Consider the following 20,930-nt stretch of genomic DNA (forward strand, 5'->3'; position numbering starts at 1 on the left):
TTCCTTCTTAGCCTTATGGGGGAAGCGTTTTTCTGTCTGTCTTCAGAGCTCATTTTCCTTAATCCTGGATTAGCCTCCTGGCCCTCGTGGCCCTTTGCTCTATTTTCAAGGGCTCTGATTGCGTTTTTTCTTCTGTGCAGTAATGACAAAGAAGTAGAGTTCTGTAACAGCTTTATGGTTTCTACCAGGGAATTACACAATCCCAGCATACGTGCCAGGCTTTTACCCTCTTCAACTCGTTTAGTCTCTTGTTTCTTGTGTTTTGTTTTTGTACTTACAGGAAAAGACTGCGTGGATATACTGCATGTTTCGGAGAGAAGGCAGAAGCAGGTCCCGGTTTGGAAGGTCCTAATCCACTGGCCACCTTAACCATGTGGGAAGGAGGGGGGGTCACGTCTCTCCTGCACCAGCCCCGCCCTGGGCTTACCTCATTTATTTTACATGCCTCTCTGTCCCCAAGACATGACCTTCTATGATGAGAGACTGCTCCATTTGTTAAGGGAAAGAGCCCTAAATTGGGGTTAGCCGAGAGATTAAATGGAGATTGAGAAGGTCGGCAGCTTAGGACAAAAGGAGTTTTCCAAGCATCAGGACAAAATAAAGTCACAGTGTTACGCTGTGTGACCCACTCCTTGGAAGAGTAAAAGGCCAGAGGTGTAAAAGTTTAGGTGCTCTCGGCATCCACACCAGATTCTTCTCTCTGCAGCTGCATGCAGTTAGAAAGAGGAGTTCTCACGGTGACCAGCTGGTCTGGGTTTCTTCCAGGCTGGCCAGTTCCACCAGAGTGAGGGTGCATGGTGGCCGTGGCCCCTGGGCTGAGCCTAGGCTGAGCCTGGGCTGGGGGCCTGGCTGGCTGCAGGGGCCGTTGGTCGGGAAGGCTGCTACTCCAAGGCTGCTGTCTGCGGGTCGGGTTTGGGGCCAGGGTGATCTCAGGGGGACCCAAGGCCTCCCCAGCTGAAAGGAGCAGAGTGAGGAACACTGCATGGGCACTGGTCCACGCTGCAGGCCCGTTTTGCTCTATGACCCTGAAAGGCAAGGGCTGAAGCTGCCGGCTGCTCCACGTGTCCTGTGTGGACTTCTCAGTGAGGGAGAAGGGCTGTTTTCTGCTTTGGACCTGGCTGCTTCATGATGTTGGCAATTCATGGACCACACCACTTGTGAGACAGGAGGCAGATCCATCAGGGCCCTGTGGAGATGGCAGGACCTGGATGGGTGAGGACCACATGGCCAGAGAGAAAAGCTGATCACGGGGCCGCACCCACAGGGGTGGGACAGGAGGCTCCTGGACTCAGGGGAGGCAGCAGTGGATGCAAAGTCCAGGTGATCTTAAGAGTTACCTCTACTGGGAAAAGAAAGAAATGGTGGCTCCCTGATCAGTACTTGGATTTGTGATGAGCTGATATGGGGGACCCTCTGCAAATTCTCACTTTGTGGGGGTCCAGAGCCACATTACATAGGTTCAGAGGTCAGAAAGCAAGGACTTCATTACACGCGAATAGTTACAAAGGCATTATTGACGTGCTAGGAGCTTCCCAGGAACAAAATCAATGGTGGTGACCAGCTCTTTGAAGCTATGAAGGGAGCTGTTTTTTTGCTGAGATGAGTGTCATTGCGTGAGGAGATGGCAGGAGATGGCAGCAGGAAAGAACCAGTTGGCTTTGCCTGCCATCTAGCCTTCTAAACTCCTGGACATCTCCCCTTGGCTGCCATCATAGCCTCTAACTCCTGGACATCTCCCCTTGGCTGCCATCATAGCCTCTAACTCCTGGACATCTCCCCTTGGCTGCTCACCTCAGCGGCCTTTCTCAGAGGAAGGCTCAGAATTTCGAAGGTTGGCTTCACCCTTCATAGAACAATCCAGGAGGGACAAATGGAGCCTTTGGCGGTGGCAGTGAGCTGGATAAGTTATTGGACACATGAAATAGAAGCTTTGAGCTCTGCCCCCACCGGGACCTGAGAATACTTCCCCTCCTGTTTCCCAGACCTCAATTTCACCTTCAGCTGAGTAATTTTTGAAAATATGCCATAGGTCCAGGCTGGTGGAACCACTCAAGGCAGGTTTAGGATGGAGGAGTGGCCATTACCTCAGCCTTGGAATCTCGCTGAAGTTGCCCTTCCCATATGCCACAGGAGTGACTCGTCCCGGCCCTGGGCTGCGGCATGTCCCTGTGGAGGGGTCAGTTTGGGTGCCCTTTGGTTCCTCACTTCTGCATCATACACTAGCAAATCACTGGCTCTTGGTAACAGTTGATAATTAATTGCAGGGGAAGTAAGAAAAGGAAATCCAAAAACATCAAATTTGATTCAACAAAGCAGTTTTGTTTTATTTGTCTCAAATACCAGTTTGACTTAGGCTGAAAAAATAATTTGAAAAACTCCAAGCTGGAAATGTTACGTGTCCAGTGCCCCATCAACGTGGGAAGTGTGTGACTATCATCTCAGACCTGGTAGGACGCGACCAACGGAGGCCGCGGGGAAGTAGCCAGGTGGGAAGTTGATGCAGGACCTGGCACTCAGGGCTAGCATGGGTCTGGGATCGCAGCCTCCCTCGTCACCCCTAACAACGTCTTCTCATATTCCGACAGATGAAGCATCAGATGAATCGATGACCTGAGACAACCCTAAGGGACGGCCCACCCGTGCTGTCCTTTATCTGAAAACCTTACTGCCTCTATTCTCCCCTACACACATAAACGTGGTGAAATAAAGCCACTATATAATCATATGCACTGTATAAAATATGTGTATATTATATGAATATGTGCGTATAATATTTATACCCATTTGTGCGTGTATAGGCACCTGCAGAGTTTTCATAGTTACATTAATCTAATTAATTTAATTTTCATTTTCTAAAAAAACACAAAAAATTAGGCCAGGGCATGGTGGCTTACTCCTGTACTCCCAGAACTTTGGGAGGCCGGAGTGGGTGGATCACAAGGTCAGGAGTTTCAAGACCAGCCTGGCCAAGATGGTGGAACTCCGTCTCTACAAAAATACAAAAAAAATAGCTGGTGTGCGTAAGCGGGATACTGTAATCCAGGTACTCAGGAGCCTGAGGCAGGAATTGCTTGAACCTGGGAGGCCAGAGGTTGCAGGGAGAGGATCATGCCACGTACACTGTTAGCCTGGGCAAGAGCAAGACTCATTCAAAAAAAAAACAACGAATTAGAGTATTTATTCCAGTAATGACAGATTCCCATTTAGTCCAGAGTGTTGGCTAGAGAACCTCTTACTTCCACCTGCTCCCCCAGTGGTAGGACATTGCTAGCTTTCAGTGCATCCACACCAGTCCTCCTCTCTGCAAAGCATAGTGAGAGGACTTCTCACCGTGATGGCAGGTCTAGGTTTCCTCTCAGCCAGCCCAGTCCCATGGGGTGAGGGTGCAGGAAATTTGCTTTTGGAACAATCAACGGAATCTATTCGATTGGACCAGTTTTACATGCACGTGTAGCGGTGTTGTTTCCAGTGTGTGTTTGTGTGGCTGTGTATATGTCATGTGGTGCATGTGGTTTGGTGGTGTGTGCATCTGTGCATGCATGAACATGTCTGGTATGCTCATGTGAATGTATGTGCATCATACATGTGTCGTTTCCAGTGTGTGTGTACATATGTGTGTATATGGTCATGTGGTTGCATGTGTTTGTGTGTGTAGTGCATGTGTGAACACTATGGGTGCCCATGTGTATGCATGCACACATACATGTGTGTTTCCAGTAGTGTGTGTACATTATGTGTATATGTCATGCAGTGCATGTATCTGTGTTAGTGCATGTGTGATCATGTGTGTGCCATGTGTATGTATGCCACATACTTGTGTGTTTCCAGTGTGTGCATATGTGTGTGTCACCATTGTGGTGCATGTATTTGTGTGTGCTTGTGATGTATATGAACAATGTGTGGGCCTATGTGTATACAAGAACATGTACGTGTGTCGAGGTGTTGGTGCACATATATGTGTATATGTCATGTGGTGCATGTGTTTGTGTGCCTGTGTGTGTGTGCACGCTTGAACATCTGTGTGTGCACACGTATGTATGCATGTGCATGTGTGTGTTTAGTTCTATGCAGTCTTATTACGCACGCAGATTCTTATCTCCTCCACCACCATGATCAATATCCACAGCTGTGGCACCACAAGGACCCGGAGCTGTTTCCAGCCACCACCACACCCCGACTTTCTGCTTTCCTAACCCGGGGAAACCACTAATTTCTTCTTCATCTCTATATTTTTATCATGTTAAGAATGTATGATAAATGGAGTCATGCAGCATGCAACCTTTTGAGACTGGCTTTTTTCGTGAAGCACGATGATCTCGAGTCCCTCCTATTTGCTGCCTGTGCCTACCTGTAGCTTTCCCTTTTCATTGCTCAGTTGTAACCTGCGGGGTGGAGGGTCCACCGCCTCGTTAACCCTTCAACCACTGAAGGTCACATGGGTCATTTCCAGCTTTTGGCCATTATGAATAAAGGTGTCACAAACATTTCTGTACAGGGTTTGTGCGGACACAGAGTTTCATTTTTTCTGGGGTAAATGCCCAAGACTGCAGTTTCGGGGTGGTATGAGAAGTATGTACACGTTAGTTTTGCGAGATACTGCCCTACTCTTTGGGAGTGATGGCAGCATTTCACATTCTCTCCATTGATGTGTGAGTGATCCAGCTTCTCCATGTCCTCACCAGCACGAAGTTGTCACTATGTTGTATATGATTAACAATGAAATTATTCAGAAAAGTGAAAATTATACATATCTGTACATTTGGGCATCTGCTCTTTTTAAACATTGAGGTTTTCCAAGAAATTAAGCTTCCATTTCTAGTCAGGGATTAGTTTCACGTAGGTGAGGTTTATTTACACACCCCAAACAATAGGTCAGCCCCAGTGGGGGAGACATGAACCAGTTTGGCTTCCTGAAGAAAGAAGACTCTGCACAACCGAAATTTTCACTTTTCATTGGTTTTCTCCATCAAGGATGAACAAGGGAATTTTCTCCTAGAGAATAAAGCTCACTTTAGAATTGGGGACCAATCTGCCGGGACACTCACCGTTCCCTGAGGGAGACTGAGGGAGTGCGTAGGCACCTGTCATCCCTTTATACACATATGGGGAAACTGAAATATTCAGGAACTTAAAGGACCTCACGAGGGAGCTCAGTCAGCAAGGCAGACAACAGACACTGTGTCCTTGTGTCTGGGCTGGCAGCAATTTGGTGCCTCAGAGGAAAGGTGGCTTTGAAGGCCTTTCAGGGCCCCAGTTCTCATACCTGCACTGGGTCTAGAGATTGGGGATACAGTTGGATGGATTTGCAAATGGGCCTGCAGACCTGGGTCTGATGCAGGATCCATAGCAGGGTCCGCACCTTGGGAATGTTTCTTCTGCAGCGCAGGCTCCCTCGATTCTCCAGTTATAGCCGCAGGGAAGGAGCCACAGGTTGGGCTCTGATGTCCTGCAAAGAAAAGGGGGCAGGTGGAGAGGGGTCTTGCCTTGTCCCCACCGATCCACAGCCAGGGACCTTCAGAACAGCTGCCAGACAGTGTTTGATCAGGGATGAAATAGGCCGAGGTGACAACATCCTGCTCTCCTTGCTTTTCAGGGACAGTCATTAAAAATGAAACAGGGCACAAAGAGGCCCAGAAGGCCTCGTGCTCTCTGCAGATACAAGAGAGAGAGAGTTCACAACATGTCAGCAACAATATCCGTTTGTGTTGATTCCTCTGACCCGCCCAGCGGCCTTCCTGGCTGGGGCCAAGGAGGATCCACGAGAGACAAGGAGGTGGTGTTTGAAGATACCCTTAGGATGAAGGGTGGTCTTGGGGATGAGGGCTCAGGAAAGATGTCTCTCTTTGCTCATCAAGGGGAGGTCTGCCTTGAGCATACTTGGAAAGAAGTTGCAGCCCCGTACCACGTGCCACAGTCTGTAGTTGAATGCTTAGAGGTTTTCTCTTTTCCTTTAATTATACATTGATGTGAGCAGCTTGGGAATGTCAAACTCATTCTCCCCACAAACGTTCAACTGCTGGGAAGGGCCTCGCCATCTGGCAAAGTGTATTCAGGGAGGAGACCGCTCTGGAGCCCTCCCCGCCAGCCTCGTGGTTCTGAGGAAGCACCGGCCCCACAGGCCGACCTCCTCAGTGTTTGTTGGAGAGTGCTTCCTCTGGCTTATGGAACAAAGCAGCTGCGGGCCACCGCCATCAGTGGTCGACGTTCCAGTGGAATCCTGCAAGGGCTTTCTTGAGATGACCATGCTGTAGGAATTTCTGCAGTGGAACCGGCATCAAAATGCTGGGGAGGCCGTGAGCCCCAGGGCCAGACCATCAAGGGGCTTCAAGACCAGCGCCTGCCCACTATGAATGCTTTTGTCCCTGTCCCAGGAGGAAAACTCATTGTGTCTTGTATTTTTATTTATACCTTGGGTGGTGTGATAGGACATTCTTGCACATAAAGGAATACCTGAGACTGGGTAATTTATAAAGAAAAAAGGTTTAATTGGCATGTGGTTTTGAGGACTGTACAAGAAGCATGGTGCTGACATCTTCTCTGCTTCTGGGGAGGCCTTGGGGAGATTTTACTCATGGCGGAAGGCGAAGGGGGAGCAGGCAGTCACGTGGCGAGAGCGGGGAGCACGTGGGTGGAGGAGGAGGTGCTATACACCTTTAAACAACCAGATCTCGGGTGAACTCACCATCACCAGGACGGCACCAAGCCACGTGGGATCCACCCCTACCATCCAAACGCCTCCCACCAGAACCCACGCCAATGCTGGGGACCACATCTCAACATGAGATTTGAAGAAGACATCTGAACTCTGTGCAATGTTTTTTGTTTGTTTGTTTCCAAACATAAATATTGGTTTGCCAAACCTGCCAAGTATAGGTTCAGAAAATTGCCTACTGCAACTGGGGGATTTAGTGGCAGAAACCACATGGCCTGGGCTGGGGAGATGGTCCACGCTCTGCCTTCCTCTTGGTGCCTGACCGCCACCGACCCCGAGGTACCCAAGCAAGCTGGATGCCTTCCAATAAGGCTGGCCCCAAGGTTTCCCGGTCCTGAGACATTTAAAAGAAGAGCATATTGGGAGACCGAGTGGGCAGATTGTTTGAGTTCAGGAGTTTGAAACCAGCCTGGGCAACATGGTGAAATCCCCTCTCTACAAAAAATACAAAAGTTTGCTGGGCATGTTGATGTGTACCTGTAGTCCCAGTCACTCAAGAGGCTGAGGTGGGAGGATTACTGGAGCCTAGGAGATGGAGGTTGTAGTGAACCGAGATTGCACCACTGCCCTCCAGCTTGGGAGGCACAGCAAGACCCTGTCTCAAAAAATAAAAAAATAAAATAAAATAAAATAAAAGATTATAGAAAAGCTTTGGAATCTATTCTCTGTGAACTCCAAAGACATTCGTGGCATAAAGAAATGTGCATATGCCTTACAAATGGAGATCTTCTCGGAGTCCCAGCAGGCAGAGTGGAAGGAGGGAGAGACACCTTGTCTGTGAATTCCCAGGTGTGTTTTGGGCCTCACAGTTTCCAAGGACCACCTCACCCCGGCTGTTCTGTGTCTGGCTTTCTGGGTGCTGCTAAGACACACTGAGGTTTGAGAACTTTAATCTGGTTCCAGAGCTCACGTTACAGATGATGAAACTGCTGCTGGGGACGATGCCTCGGCTAATTGAGGGCACAGGGACCTTCAGTAGCAGTGCAGTGAGTCTATTGTGGAACAACAGAGCATGTCTGTGTTGGCCCATGGAGTCCTACCAAGAGTTCCGGGACAGGCCGCCTCACATTGGTTGAGTGAATAATGGAGACACAGAAGGCTGAAGTGGAGGATCCTTGCATCTCCCTGCCCCTGCAGTCCTAGGTCCTTTTTATTCTTTTTCTTTTCTTTTCTTTTTTGTTTTTCAGACAGAGTCTCACTCTTGTCACCCAGGCAGGAGTACAGTGGTGTGATCTCGGCTCACTGCAACCTCCACCTCCTAGGTTCAAGGGATTCTCCTGCCTCAGCCTCCTGGGTAGCTGGGATTACAAGTGCCTTGCCACCATGCTGGCTGATTTTTGTACCTTTAGTAGAGACAGGGTTTCACCATGTTGGCCAGGCTGGTCTCAAACTCCTGACCTCAGGTGATCTGCCCACATCGGCCTCCCAAAGTGCTGGGATTACAGGTGTGAGCCTCCCTTCCTTCCTTCTTTCCTTCCTTCCTTCCTTCCTTCCTTCCTTCCTTCCTTCCTTCCTTCCTTCCTTCCTTCTTTCTTTCTTTCTCTCTTTCTCTCTTTCTCTCTTCCACTCTTCTTCCTTTCCTTTCCTTTTTCCTTTTTCTTCTTTTCTTTTCTTTTCTTTCATAGGGAAATACAAGGGATCAAGGAAGAAAGGTGTGTACTCTGCAGATGTCAGCAGGCACTCCTGGGGTGTGCAGCCCGAAGAGCAGGCTCCTCTTTGGGGCTCGGGCTGGATGCTCTTTGTCAGAACATCATATGGGATCCATGAGCACGTGAAGCTCCCAGAGACTGCTGTTCCGCCCAGCTCCTGACCACCCGGCTGAGGTTGAGGCTGCCCAGTGCACACGCCTTCAGCCAGCCCATCTTCCTTTCTCTGTGGGAACTTCCTTGGCTCCACACTGGTTCTCAGCTTCACAGCGAGGCAGCTCTGGGGTCTGTGATTTTCCTGTCCAGCTTGGCCTCAGTGCAGAGAGACCCGCCTACCGCATGAGGGTGAGAGAGGCTGAGCTCTCTTCCTCCTTGTGATTTTCCTAATAGGTATGAGTCAGCCCCCGAGGAGGTGACACCAGACTCCTGACATCCCCACACCAATTCCCAGAAGGTGGCTCAACACCTGGGCAACCCCAGAGATGCAGCCAAAGTCATGGTTTCCTGCAGGGCAGAAGGAGCCGCAGGCAGGCCTGGCACTTCATGCAGGGGCAGCCTGAGCACCAGGAAGGTGTGGAGTGCCAGAGTCAGCCTGTGTCTGTCCCGAGCATGGGGCCTGGGCCGGAGTTGGCCTGTGTCTGTCATGAGCACGGACGCTGGGCCGGGAACCGAGTCTGTCCTGAGCATGGACCCTGGGCTGGGAGCCAAGTCTGTCCTGAGCATGGACGCTGGGCTGGGAGCTGAGTCTGTCCTGAGCATGGACACTAGGGACACTAGTCTGGGAGCTGTCTCACTCCATCTCATGTGGTCTCAGGGGTGTCTCACCTCATGGGCCCTAAAATATTAGGGTGTTTAGGGAGCAGCAATGCTTATCTCAGGGCCACTGGCCCCTGGTCACGTAGTAGGATGGACATCCTCCATGTAGGCTCAGGCATATCTGCCTCTAGAGCCCTTAATTCTGTCCTGATCAAGTTGGCATTTGTCTGTTAAGTTTGTTATTAAAAGCAGGTCATCACGAACAAATGGAACTGAGCCTTCTCTTCTTTCTTGTGTGTAATTCCCTGCCCTGGGCCATGAGTCTCATGGGGAGAGCAGGTCAAAGTCCCTTTGGTCACTGGATAGGACCTGGACACTCAGCTCATGGTTGGTGCAGACTCCTGAGGCCACGTCTCTGCCTCACATGCTCTTGACTGGCAAAGGAAGACAGACATTAAAACAGAGGACATTGTGTGTCTTTGTCAGCTTTGTCGAAACTCACATGGCTGTAGATGTGTGGCTTTATTTCTAGGCTCTCGATCATGTTCCATTGGTCAATGTGCCTGTTTTGATACCAGTACTGTCAAGTTTTGTTTACTGTAGCTTTGTAGTATAGTTTGAAGTCAGTCAAGTGTGTGATAGCTCCAGGTTTGTTCCTTTGGCTTAGGATTGCTTTGGGTATTTAGGCTCTTTTTTGGTTCCATCTGAATTTTAGAATAGTTTTTCATAATTCCATAAATAGTTCTGGGATAATTGGCTAGCCATACACAGAAGATTGAAACTGGGCCCCTTCCTTCCACCATATACAAAAATAAATTCAAGATGAATTAAAGACTTAAATGTAAGATCAAAACCTATAAAAATTCTAGAAGAAAACCTAGGAAATATGATTCTGGATGTAGGCCTGGCAAAGACTTCATGACAAAGATCCAAGAACAATGGCAATAAAAGCAAAAATTGACAAACGAGGGGTCCCCTAATTAAACTAAAGAGCTTCTGCAGAGCAAAAGAAACTATCAACAAACAGACACCAGGGAGAAAATATTTGTAAATTATGTATCCGCAAAGGTCTAATATCTAGAATTTATAAGAAACTTAAACAAATTAACAAGCAAAAACCAACCAACCCCATTAAAATGTGGGCAAAAGACATGAACAGACACTTTTCAAAAGAAGGCATACACACAGCCAACAAGCATATGAGTAAATGCTCTACATCATTCGTCATTAGAGGAATGCAACCAAAACTACAATGAGATACCATCTCACAGCAGTCAGAATGGTTATCATTAAAAAGTAAAACAGTAACAGATATTGGCAAGGTTGAGGAGAAAACAGAGCACTTATACACTGCTGTTGAGAAGACAATTCGGTTCAACAACTGTGGAAGGCAATTTGGAGATTTCTCAAAGAACTTACAAGGAAACTATCATTAGACCCAACTCTCCCATGATTTGTTATATACCCAAAGGGATATACATTGTTCTACCATAAAGATACATGCACACATCTGTTCATCACAGCTCTATTCACAATAATGAAGACACAGAATCAATTCAGATTTCCATCAATAGTAGGCTGGAGAAAAAAATGTGGTACATATACCTCATGGAATAATCTGTGGCCACAAAAAAGAGTGAGATCACATCCTTTGCAGCAACATGGTTGGAGCTGGAGGCCATTAACCTATGCAAACTAATTCAAGAACAGAAAACCAAAGACTGCAAGTTCTCAGCTATAAGTGGATCTAAATATTGAGCACTCACAGACACAAAGAGAGGAACAACAGATACCCAGGTCTACTTGACGGTGGAGGATGAGGGGAGGATGAAGATGAAAAGAAATACCTATCAGGTACCATGCTTATTACCAGGATGATGAAATAATCTGAACAACAAACCCCTACCACATGCAACCTGCACATGTACCCTTGAAACTAAAATAAAATATATTTTTCTTTTTTTTAAAAAAAAAAGGGCATTTGCTGCCGCGAGCCCCAGCTCAAGGCAGTGTGCTTCTGCTTGTCAACTCCTTTTCCTGCGTGGATGAGCATCGCTTCAGTGATTCTCCTCTTAGTCTCCAGGCAGGCACCTTTAGAGGCCACAGCTGCGGAACCCGGGACCACCTTTGGGCCAGAGCTACCTCTGGGGGCATCCGCAGACGTGAGAGGTTGCCAAGAAGAAAGCTCCGGAGCCTTGGGAATTTGGAGTCGGAGGTGGGTCCTGTATGGGGATGTTTTCTTCTTGAGAACCCTGAAGGTAAAATAATGATGTCAGGTTTCCTTACAGAAAAATGAGGCCTTACATGCTGAGTGGTGCGTATTCTTCAATGACTCATTTGTGACATTTCTCCTTACACAAAACCTTTCTGGAATTGGCCTAAGGATGCGTCAGGGTAGCAGGGGAAGTGGGTTAAAGGGCACGTGATGTGCTTTCCAGAAAGTAGGAGGAGGCAGAGATGGTCCCACCTTGAAACTGGAATCTTCCTTTGTGGCTGTACCTTGAACCAACACTGAGGCTGAGTGTGAAAATACGTCTACAGAGTATTGCTGTCCGTATGCATCTTCGAGGTCATTTAAATTACTGATTTGTGAAGGATTGTGGCTGCTGGTGTTAATGGGGGAAATGGATTTCGGTGGATGTCTGCGGAAGGTGCTTCCTCCCTCAGCCTCGGTTTTCCTTTTTGAGGCCATGTTAGGGCACAGCGCTCTCCTGTCACCTGCCTGGCACAGTCACCATCCACAGACACCCAGACAGAGTCCTGCCAAGGCAAAGGCGAGGAGATGGATCCCCACAAAGGGTTATGTATCTGTGTCTTTGTTCACTGACGGAAGAGACGGCAGGAGTCGCTGCCATTTTCACTTTCCTACGAAGGGACAAATACTGGTTTATTTTGTGTGTAAATTGTTGCACTTTAAATGTCAACAAATACATTCTGTGATACTCGTAGGAATTTTTTTACATTAAAATTAAATTAGAATGTGCATTTCCTGTTCTGCGTTGGAAGCCTCCTGCAGCCTGTCTTCCACAGGTATTAATTATCGTGCACGTGCCCTCTGCGTGCTGTGCTTGGTTACATCACACATCTTCCAAAATAAGATACTCTGAATATTCAGGTGAGGATTCAATAAATAAAACAACTTACAAACCATTCCTTAGAAAAAAGCATTTTTCAAACATTTTATCAACTCAGACGTGGGTTTCATTTATATGGTAATATTCAAAGGGCCCCTCTCGTGTTACCTTTCCAGGCCTCTCTGAGTAAATCCATTTTCAATCAGGGGTTTCACCTTGTAGGAGCTGTGACTCAAGGTTGCCCTGTGTCCATCCCTGGCCAGCTGACACTCCAGGGATATTATTCTACAGTCCACAACATGCACACTATAAAACAATACAGCATCGCTTGGGAAAATGACAAGACCAGAATTTTTTTCTCAAACTTACTAAATTTATGACAGTAAGAAGTTCATTCTCTCAGCAAAGGCTCTCCTTGAACATCCAGGGATGGGAGTTTGCAGGGCCCCTGTGTGCTACATCAGAGGTGGCACCAGTGCACCCAGCACCATTGGAGTTTGGAAATGTTAACAAATCTACTTACTGAAAAGGATTTTCTTTTTAAAAAAGGAAAGAGGGCCGGGCACGGTGGCTCACACCTGTAATACCAGCACTTTGGGAGGCCGAGACGGGCAGATCACGAGGTCAGGAGATCGAGACCATCCTGGCTAACACGGTGAAACCCCGTTTCTACTAAAAAAAATACAAAAATTAGCCGGGCACAGTGGCGGGCGCCTGTAGTCCCAGCTACACAGGAGGCTGAGGAAGGAGAATGGCTTGAACCTGGGAGGCAGAGCTTGGAGTGAGTGGAGATGGCGCCACTGCACTCCAGTCTGGGCGACAGAGCGAGACTCCGTCTCAAAAAAAAAAAAAAAAAAAGGAAAGAGATTTTATTCCAGCAAACAGATGGCACACTGAGGAGATACAACCTTGGTTCAAAACAAAGGTGTGCTCTGAGAGAACAAAGAGGGGGGAATATCTTTTACAGAGAAAGTTCCCACCAGAGGTTTCCACCCTGGTCCACTATGCAAATGAGAGATGCAAACGTGCTCAGTTCTGATTGGTCCACTCAGGTCACAGTCTTCCGTTAGGTCCAGGAGGTGAAATGGGTTTTGCAGGCAAACATCAATTCAGACACTTGAACAGGAACAGAGTTAGAACACTGAGCACCCATGCGGCCTCGCGTCAGCCGCTGGCCTCTGGGTTCTATTTGAATTTAGGACCAGTTGCAACTCGAGATCTGTCTTGAGGGACTGGCTCCTTCAGGGTTCACAGACGTTTTCCTGACCTCTTCAGGCAGCCAGCCTCCCTGTGCCACGGATGGTCCGGGGTGCCTGTTGCAGGGCCATCTGTGGGGTGCTTTCCACCCAGCGCCCAGGATGTTATGTGCCTCCCTTTTCCCTAGGTCCTGTCAAGGGACAGTTCTGAGGCTTCAGAATCCAGCTGGGGAGGACTGGAGCTTTGAAAGCAAATTCGCATGAGAAAAGCACCACTTCAAATTTGTTACAGAGAAATTATTCTAATGGATGTTAGAAACAGAAAGAAGACTTTACTCAAGACTTGCTACAGGAGAGAGGGGCTGAATTCAACTTAAATAAAAGAAGGGCCAGCAGAGATGTATAGTGGGGTGAGAGTGGAAGGGAGCTGGAAAACCACCAGGAAGAATTTGGCCAGATACCAAGAGTGCAGGAGGAAAGGTCTGGCCGGATGTCACGGTGGGGGATCCTTCCTAGGCTGGCTTAGGAGTTTTGCTAACACTGGGCTCAGCTGACCAAGGACAAGCCCTCATGGAGAAGAAGGTTCAGAGGAGCCTCATGAATGTCCGGTCTAAGGAGTCCTTGTCCCATTGGTTAGGGGGCCTGTGTCTGCGAGCTTTTACATTCGAAGGCCTATTGTTGCATAATTATCAATCACACCTCTTCTCTTCTCAGTCCTCAAAAGGGATGAACCCCACAATCCCCAGACCACAGGTGGATCTCCCATGAGGAGAGGAGCTCTCAGGGAAGGCAGTTTTGGATACGACAGGTTTCCCCATCATGCCATCCCTCAGTATTCACCTTTCCTCCGGGGCACGTTTTAGCTCATTGAGCCAGAGGTCGGGTTAGGGTTAGGGCAGCCTCCAAATGCCTCCATTTCATTAACTAGCACATTGGACATGGGATGCTTCAGGCAACAATTGGTAAAGAAAGGAAATGTAAATTTCAATCAAAACAGAGCTGAGTGTTAAGTCCAGGGAAGCACGTAAAGAACGCCCACTCAGGTATAAACACACATGCATTTTATGCAAATGCGTGTGACTAAATGCAATCATACAAATATGCAAATTCTGAGATTTAAAAAGACCGCTCACACATTCCTTTTTGTTCAGTCCAGGCAGAGTTTTCTTTTCTCTCACCCCTTCTGTGATTTCGCACAAGAACAATCATATTTCTACACATCTTTTACTTCTTAAAGACACTTCCAGGATCTTTCTCTGTGAGGCAGCTTTCTTGGTTCTTCTCCGTGCTACCTAGTATTTCACTGTGGGAATGAACCAGGATTACCGGAGTGGCTTCTCGCCCTGCTGCTGGCTTTTTGCAGCTGTGGACAACATTGCCCCTTGCGACTTTGCAAATGCTGGGACTTTTAGGGGTAGGAGATTGATTCCCAAGGGTCAGATGACTGGGTCAAAGTGTACGTGCTTCCCTAATTGTAATAGATTTTGTTTTTCACAGAGGTTGTTGATCTTTGCATCTCCACCCTCGGTGTGAGTGCTCTTCCTCTTACCTCTCAGAGGCTGCAGGGTGTCATTGCTGATTTCGACTTTTGCCATCATGACCTTCACTTGCACATCCCTCCTTCCACAGTCTGAGCACTGTTTCTTGCCCTGTCAGCCATTGCACCTGCTCATCTCTGAGCTTCCTCTTCCTCTGTGTAGTGGCTTTTCTCTTTGGACCTGCCACATGTACTCTTTTTCCAAATCTCTTGCTTGTCTATTGACGTTTTGTTGCATTTTCACCATATGAAGTGATTTTGATGTGTGTGAGGTCAAAGGCATCTCCTTTACAGCTCCAGAGCTCCCCATCAGCCAGCAGCCCGTGGTATATGTGTGGACTCCCAGGAGTGTCTGCAGTGAGCTTATTATTTTATCTTTCTCCAGTAAGTCTTTCATCTGTCTGCATTTTACTCCTATTGGTGGTGGAAGGTAGGAGTGTGACTTTCTTTCCTTCTAAATGAGAGTGGTGCAGCTGCATTGGTGGAAGAGGAAGCCCCTTCACTGACACCGTCAGAACCATCCTTACTCTGTAATCAGCGGATCACACACCTCCGGCTTCTAGGACCTGCATTTTCCACTGACCATTCCCTGACCAGTACCACACTGATTTTAGTGCAGCAGCTGGATGGAATCCTCTGGCATCTGTGGCAAGGCCTGAGTCATTCTTCTTGTGGCCCTTTCCGGGTGATCGTGGACAGCTTTCAGTCACCCTGCTCCTCTCAGCCTCGCCCAGGTCCCTCCCGTGAGGTGATGGGCCTGATGCTCCCCCTCCCAGCCCACATGGCATCGTGGTTACCGCCACACTCACGGTCGACACCTGTGTTCCCACGGTGGTCTGCAGGGCTTTCCATGACCCCCCTCGCAGTGAGCCCCTTCCCTGAGTCGCCCCAGCCACACTGGTCTCTGGGCCTGGAGCCCAGTCCATGTGTGTGCACGAGCAATGCCTCCATTGCCTTCCCGTGTCCGCATTACAGAAACCCACCCTGGATGCATCTGGCAAACTACACTGCTTGCACCCGCCCACCCAGCCTGCTGCTGTCTTCCTCAGAGGTGTGGCGCACGGGCAGAAGCAGGGAGCACGGCAGCAGCAGGAGCTCTGGGGTGCGTGCAGGGCCTGGTCTGAAGAGCAGGAGCTCTGGGGAGCGTGCGGCGCCGTATCTGAGGGCCTCTCCCTCTTGCATGCCTGCTCCACTTCCTGTCTTGTCTCTCCCCAGCTGCATCCTAACAGTTACTTTCTAAGGTTACCTTTAGTTCCGATGTGACGGGGGTATAGGAGAGACAGGGGATGCCTCCTACAGTGGGCTCAACTGTGGTCCCAAAGAGATGTGTCCGCATCTTAACCCCCAGAGGCTGAGAATGTGGCCTTACTTGGAAAAAGGTCCTCAAAATTAAGTTAAAGATGTCCAAATGAGATCATCCAAATTTAGGATGGGTCATAAATCCAGCAGCAACTGCCCTTGGAGAGACACACAGGGAGGAGGCTGCACGAGGATGGAGGCGGGGGTTGGAATGATATGACCCCATGCCCAAGAGCACTAGGGCCCCAGAGGCTGGACAAGGCAGGAAGATTCTTCATCCAGAGCCTGCAGAGTCTGAAAACCCTGGACCACACAGCAATGGCAAGATTGCCCATGATGGACATGTCCTAGGACCAGAGCCCACACTGTTGGATGAAGCCAGGGTTTGTTCCCTGGAGGGCATCCAGGAGGCAATGCATAGCACCAGAGGCTGATCTGTGGGAGGGAATGAGGGAAACACAAGATCACCACGTCCACAGCCAGGGAAACAATAGGCACTGGGCCAGGAAGCCAGTACATCTTTCCAACACTCCAGAAAGGGCCATCCTGAGGGCCGAGCTGCAAAGGGGATGGGGCCAGGAAACCAAGAGGGCAGAGAGGAGCCAAGTTGCTGCCCTGACACAGACACACCAAGCAAATAGCACAGGGTGGGCTGGCTGGACCCACCTCTGGAGGGGCTTCAGATCCATTTCCGCAACTGGTGCCTGGATACCCAGGCCACACAGACATCCCTGACCAGACACACACACGCAATCAACACACACAGGCCTGGCCTGGGCACACACACCCACACATTTGCAAAGACGTGGAAATGTGCTTGTCTATAATGAGGAAGGACACTTGCATTCAAGTGAGCTCCAATGCACATTCTGCAAAGTGAAAATCAGCTTCGAGAAACCCAAATGCTTGGACATCCACAATCCTATGGGGATTTATGCTTCCTGTTCCAGAAAGCACTCGTATTTCCTAACAGATAAGATGCAGAAAACGCACAGGTGGCCGCGTGGGCCTTGCTCGCTGCCTGCCGCCGTCCCTGCCTTTGCATGACACTGCCTACCTGTCCTAGGCCTGCCCAGTCCCTGCAATCACTCCTCACACCTGCCCAGCACAGACCATGATTCTGCTCAGTTGCCTTTGGGGACTCACGCTCTAAGCGCAACCGAACAGAAGGTCAAGACACACACAGTGTACTTTCGGCAGTGTCAAAATTTTAGTCATGTTTATCACATTTTTTAATGATAAAAAATTTTGTTTCATTGCAAAAGAATAAATTCATTGGCTTAAATCCCAGGGGCCTGTGCTTCTTCCTTAGGTTTAACTTTTCTCCAGTGGGTGGCTTGACCCTGGGACACACATCACTGGCTTCAGGGACTGCAGATTCGGAGGCAGATGCCGGCAGGTTGTCCAGGCTGAGGCTAGAGGCTACCACAATGCTGGCTGGGCTGGGGTCTCCTTTCTTCTTCCACTCCAGCAGTGCGGGGAGCTGGCTGAGCCCCAGCAGCATCCCCACGGGCTGGGGGTGATGTGAGCACAGGCCAGCGTGAAGGCGGCTGCCAGGGCCTGGTCTCAGTTCCACACCCTCCACATGAGGCGGGCACTGAGGGCTTCTAAGTGCCCTGGCCAGGTTTCATCCCAGGATCAGGGAGTGACCTCTTCCCACAAGTCCGGCCCCCTGTACACCATATTCCACAAAACAGGGTGCAAGTGCTTCCTCCAGCACTGCCCTGAGCCGCAGTTCCACGCCATCACCTCTTCTGCCTGGGGCTGTTTGCAGCTCTTCTAGGGCATGGAAGGAAGAGAAGGTGTGCCCAGGTGAGGTGAGGAATCCCTTGCTGTCTGTTCTATGTTCTCGTTTCAGTTTCTAAACAACCCCAAAAGGCAGGCATGTGAGTTCTAGCTTATAAATAAGGAAACTGAGGCAGATACCGTGCTTCCACTGAATGGATAAAGGTGCTCCAGAGTCTGTGTCTCATCGGCAGGGATGGTTTTGTGTGGGAACTCTGCAGACCCACAGCACTGACTGGGGGAGCAGACGCAGAGCCCCATCCCACCCTGGTGGCCGCCTGGCCTGTGTGGTGTGCCTGTTCCCTGACAACAGCTGCCCTCCCATGTGGCCGTGTTCTGCCCACCATGCTCAGGACCAGCAGGGAGGGTGTTAGGCTTAGGGTCTGGCCATGTCAAGTGTCCTGGGCAAGAGTCTGTCACTGGCGATCTTTCTGCTCTCAGATCTAACCTCATGCAGAGAACTTGGCTCTGAGGGCCAGGGCGCTGGGGTGGTTTTGGGCAAACTCACCTGGTATCTCTGTGCTCTGGTTTCATCCCCTGACGGGGAGGGGTGACTTCCTGACACAGCTGTCTGGGCTGTGGCCGGGGCCCAGTGCCCAGTGGCATCAGAACAATAGCCCTGGAGGCTGAGGTCCGTCATTCACTGTGTGTTTCAGAAGGCAGCTCCCCACGGGGGAAGAAGAGAAGATGCCACTGCAGGAGTTCGCTCCTGGAGGACTCACATGAGTTACGTGATGGGTCTTGGAGAAATAAATGCAGCTCTGGTGTTGCCCCTGGGCCCACTGCAGAGGTTCGCAGGCTGCCAAGCACGTGCCTGCCATCCAGGGGGAAGGTGGAGTCCCCGTGGGCCCCGCATCCTGGTTGGGTGTTGAGGCCGGGTGCATGGTCCGGCTGTGGCTGCCCTGCATGGAAGGCACTCCCCAAGTGTCTGCAGGACACAGCACTGATGTAGGAACCTGCTGCAGAGAGCAGAGGGCCAGGCTGCTCCGAGTCCCTGGGGACTGAGAGCTTGGAATGGCACCTCCCCAGGCAGACCTCAGGGGCAAGGTGTATCCGAGGCTTTCTCCCCGCATTTCTGGGACCTGCAAGAGGACAGGCACAGCCGTCAGCAGCTCACCCCACCGTGGCTCCCTGGGCGGCTCCTCAAAACAGTCGTGCTTGGGCCGGTATGATTTTATAGAGGAGAAACTAGCTTAAAAGAGGGTAAGTACTTTACCCAAGGTGGGCCAGCTTCCGTGGAAAAGCTCGTATTTTAAACGATTCTGTGTAATGCCAAAAAGTCTGTGTTTGTTACCCTGGGATCCCAGACTTTCCCATCTCCTTCGCTCTTCTCGTCCCTTAGATTCTCCCATCTCTCTCTCCTGTCTGTCTCCTTCCTTTCCCTGTCTCTCCCTCTTCCTTGTCTCACTCCCCTTCTCTGTCTGTCTCTGTCTCCTTTCTGTCTCTCTCACACTCGCTCCCCTTCTCTCTATGTCTGTCCCTCTGCCTCTCTCTCAGGCTTTTCTGTCTCTCCTTCCCTCCCCCGGGCAGTGGAAGAGCCTCTAGGACTTTCTTCCGGAAGTTTCCCTGCACGTGGGGAACTCCCCTGCTCCTAAGCAGGCAGCCTTTCATGCTCACCCCCCATGTTCCCTCCGGGGGCTCTGCGCTCACTCACCCCAGCCTCCACTCCTGTCCTCATTCCCCTCTTTCCTTCGGCTGGAGGAGCAGGGGATCTGAGGCTTGCTATTAGATAAACCTGTCTCATGACTAAACTTCCCATGTCAAGCGGTGAACAGTCTTCATCCCTCATTGAATAGGAGGTAAAACAATGGATTAGTATGTCAGCTGAGTTGTTTGAAATTGCGTGTGGACTTTGTTGGCCTTCTTGTCTCCAAGTGATCTGCATGGAGATGGAGTCCCCAGACACCTTTACAGAGAGCGCCTGGTGCCTGAAGTCTAACAGGAGAGTCGGGACCTGCCCACTGCTTTGTTCCACCTTGAATCCCCCCAGATGCCGGAAGCAAACACACACTGGCGTGTTTCACCCACTCATCTTCGAGGCCTCCAGAGCTGACTTGAATCAGGCACAACACGGTGAATCCAAGCTGGAGCGGGCAACTCCCCGCTACCCTCAGAGCGTATGACACTGGCTCCACTGCCCTGTCTGGCCCGACACACCTGCCGAGCTGGCCCCTTGCTGCCTTTTTTAATTTAGGAAGCCCAGGTGGATTCCCACATCCCCACATTCACATTTTCTTCTGAAAATGGACCGCCATAATTACACGTTAAATATGATTCAAATCTGCAGGGAACTATGACTCAATAAGCATGGAAAAATTAATGAAAAGCTTAATTATTATAATAATACCATTAAAATCTAATAAAGAAAGAAAAAAGTGGAGTTCATTTTATTTTAGCTTGGGCATCTAATATCATTTTTCCCCCTTTAGCAGAACTGTAATTAAGTTAGACTTGGGTTTTCAGAAGAGCTAAATTATCTGCATTGGTGCTTAAAAATATTAGGGAGCAGGAGAGAGGAGCCTGGGAGACAGCGTGAGATGGCCCATGCGCAATGCTGTCCTGTGGCACCCATCGCGAGGGCTGCCACTCTCCGTCGGTCCTCGCTTCCTGCCGCTTTAACGATTGGTTCGTCTCTAGTGGCTCTGATCCCTTCTTTGGCCTTTTCACGTACAAAGTATCCAGGTACTTAAGGCTCAGGGTATTAATTCGATTAATAATGTAAAAGTGGGCAGATGCTCCACGGCAAAGAAAGTCTCCTCTCTTTACTCTTGGCCTCACATGAACTCACAAGAGACCCCACTGTAAGTGCCACCACCAATATTAGCTACTTCATTTTCAAATGAAAGGAACATGTTTTTATTCCTCAAATGGTTTTGATGAAAACTAAACGTGATCCTTCCCTCACAGCTTGGAGGCCAGGCATGG

This window comes from Rhinopithecus bieti, unplaced genomic scaffold (genome assembly GCF_001698545.2).
Source record: "Rhinopithecus bieti isolate Rb0 unplaced genomic scaffold, ASM169854v2 scaffold_2524, whole genome shotgun sequence".
In the NCBI taxonomy this organism is placed as follows: domain Eukaryota; kingdom Metazoa; phylum Chordata; class Mammalia; order Primates; family Cercopithecidae; genus Rhinopithecus; species Rhinopithecus bieti.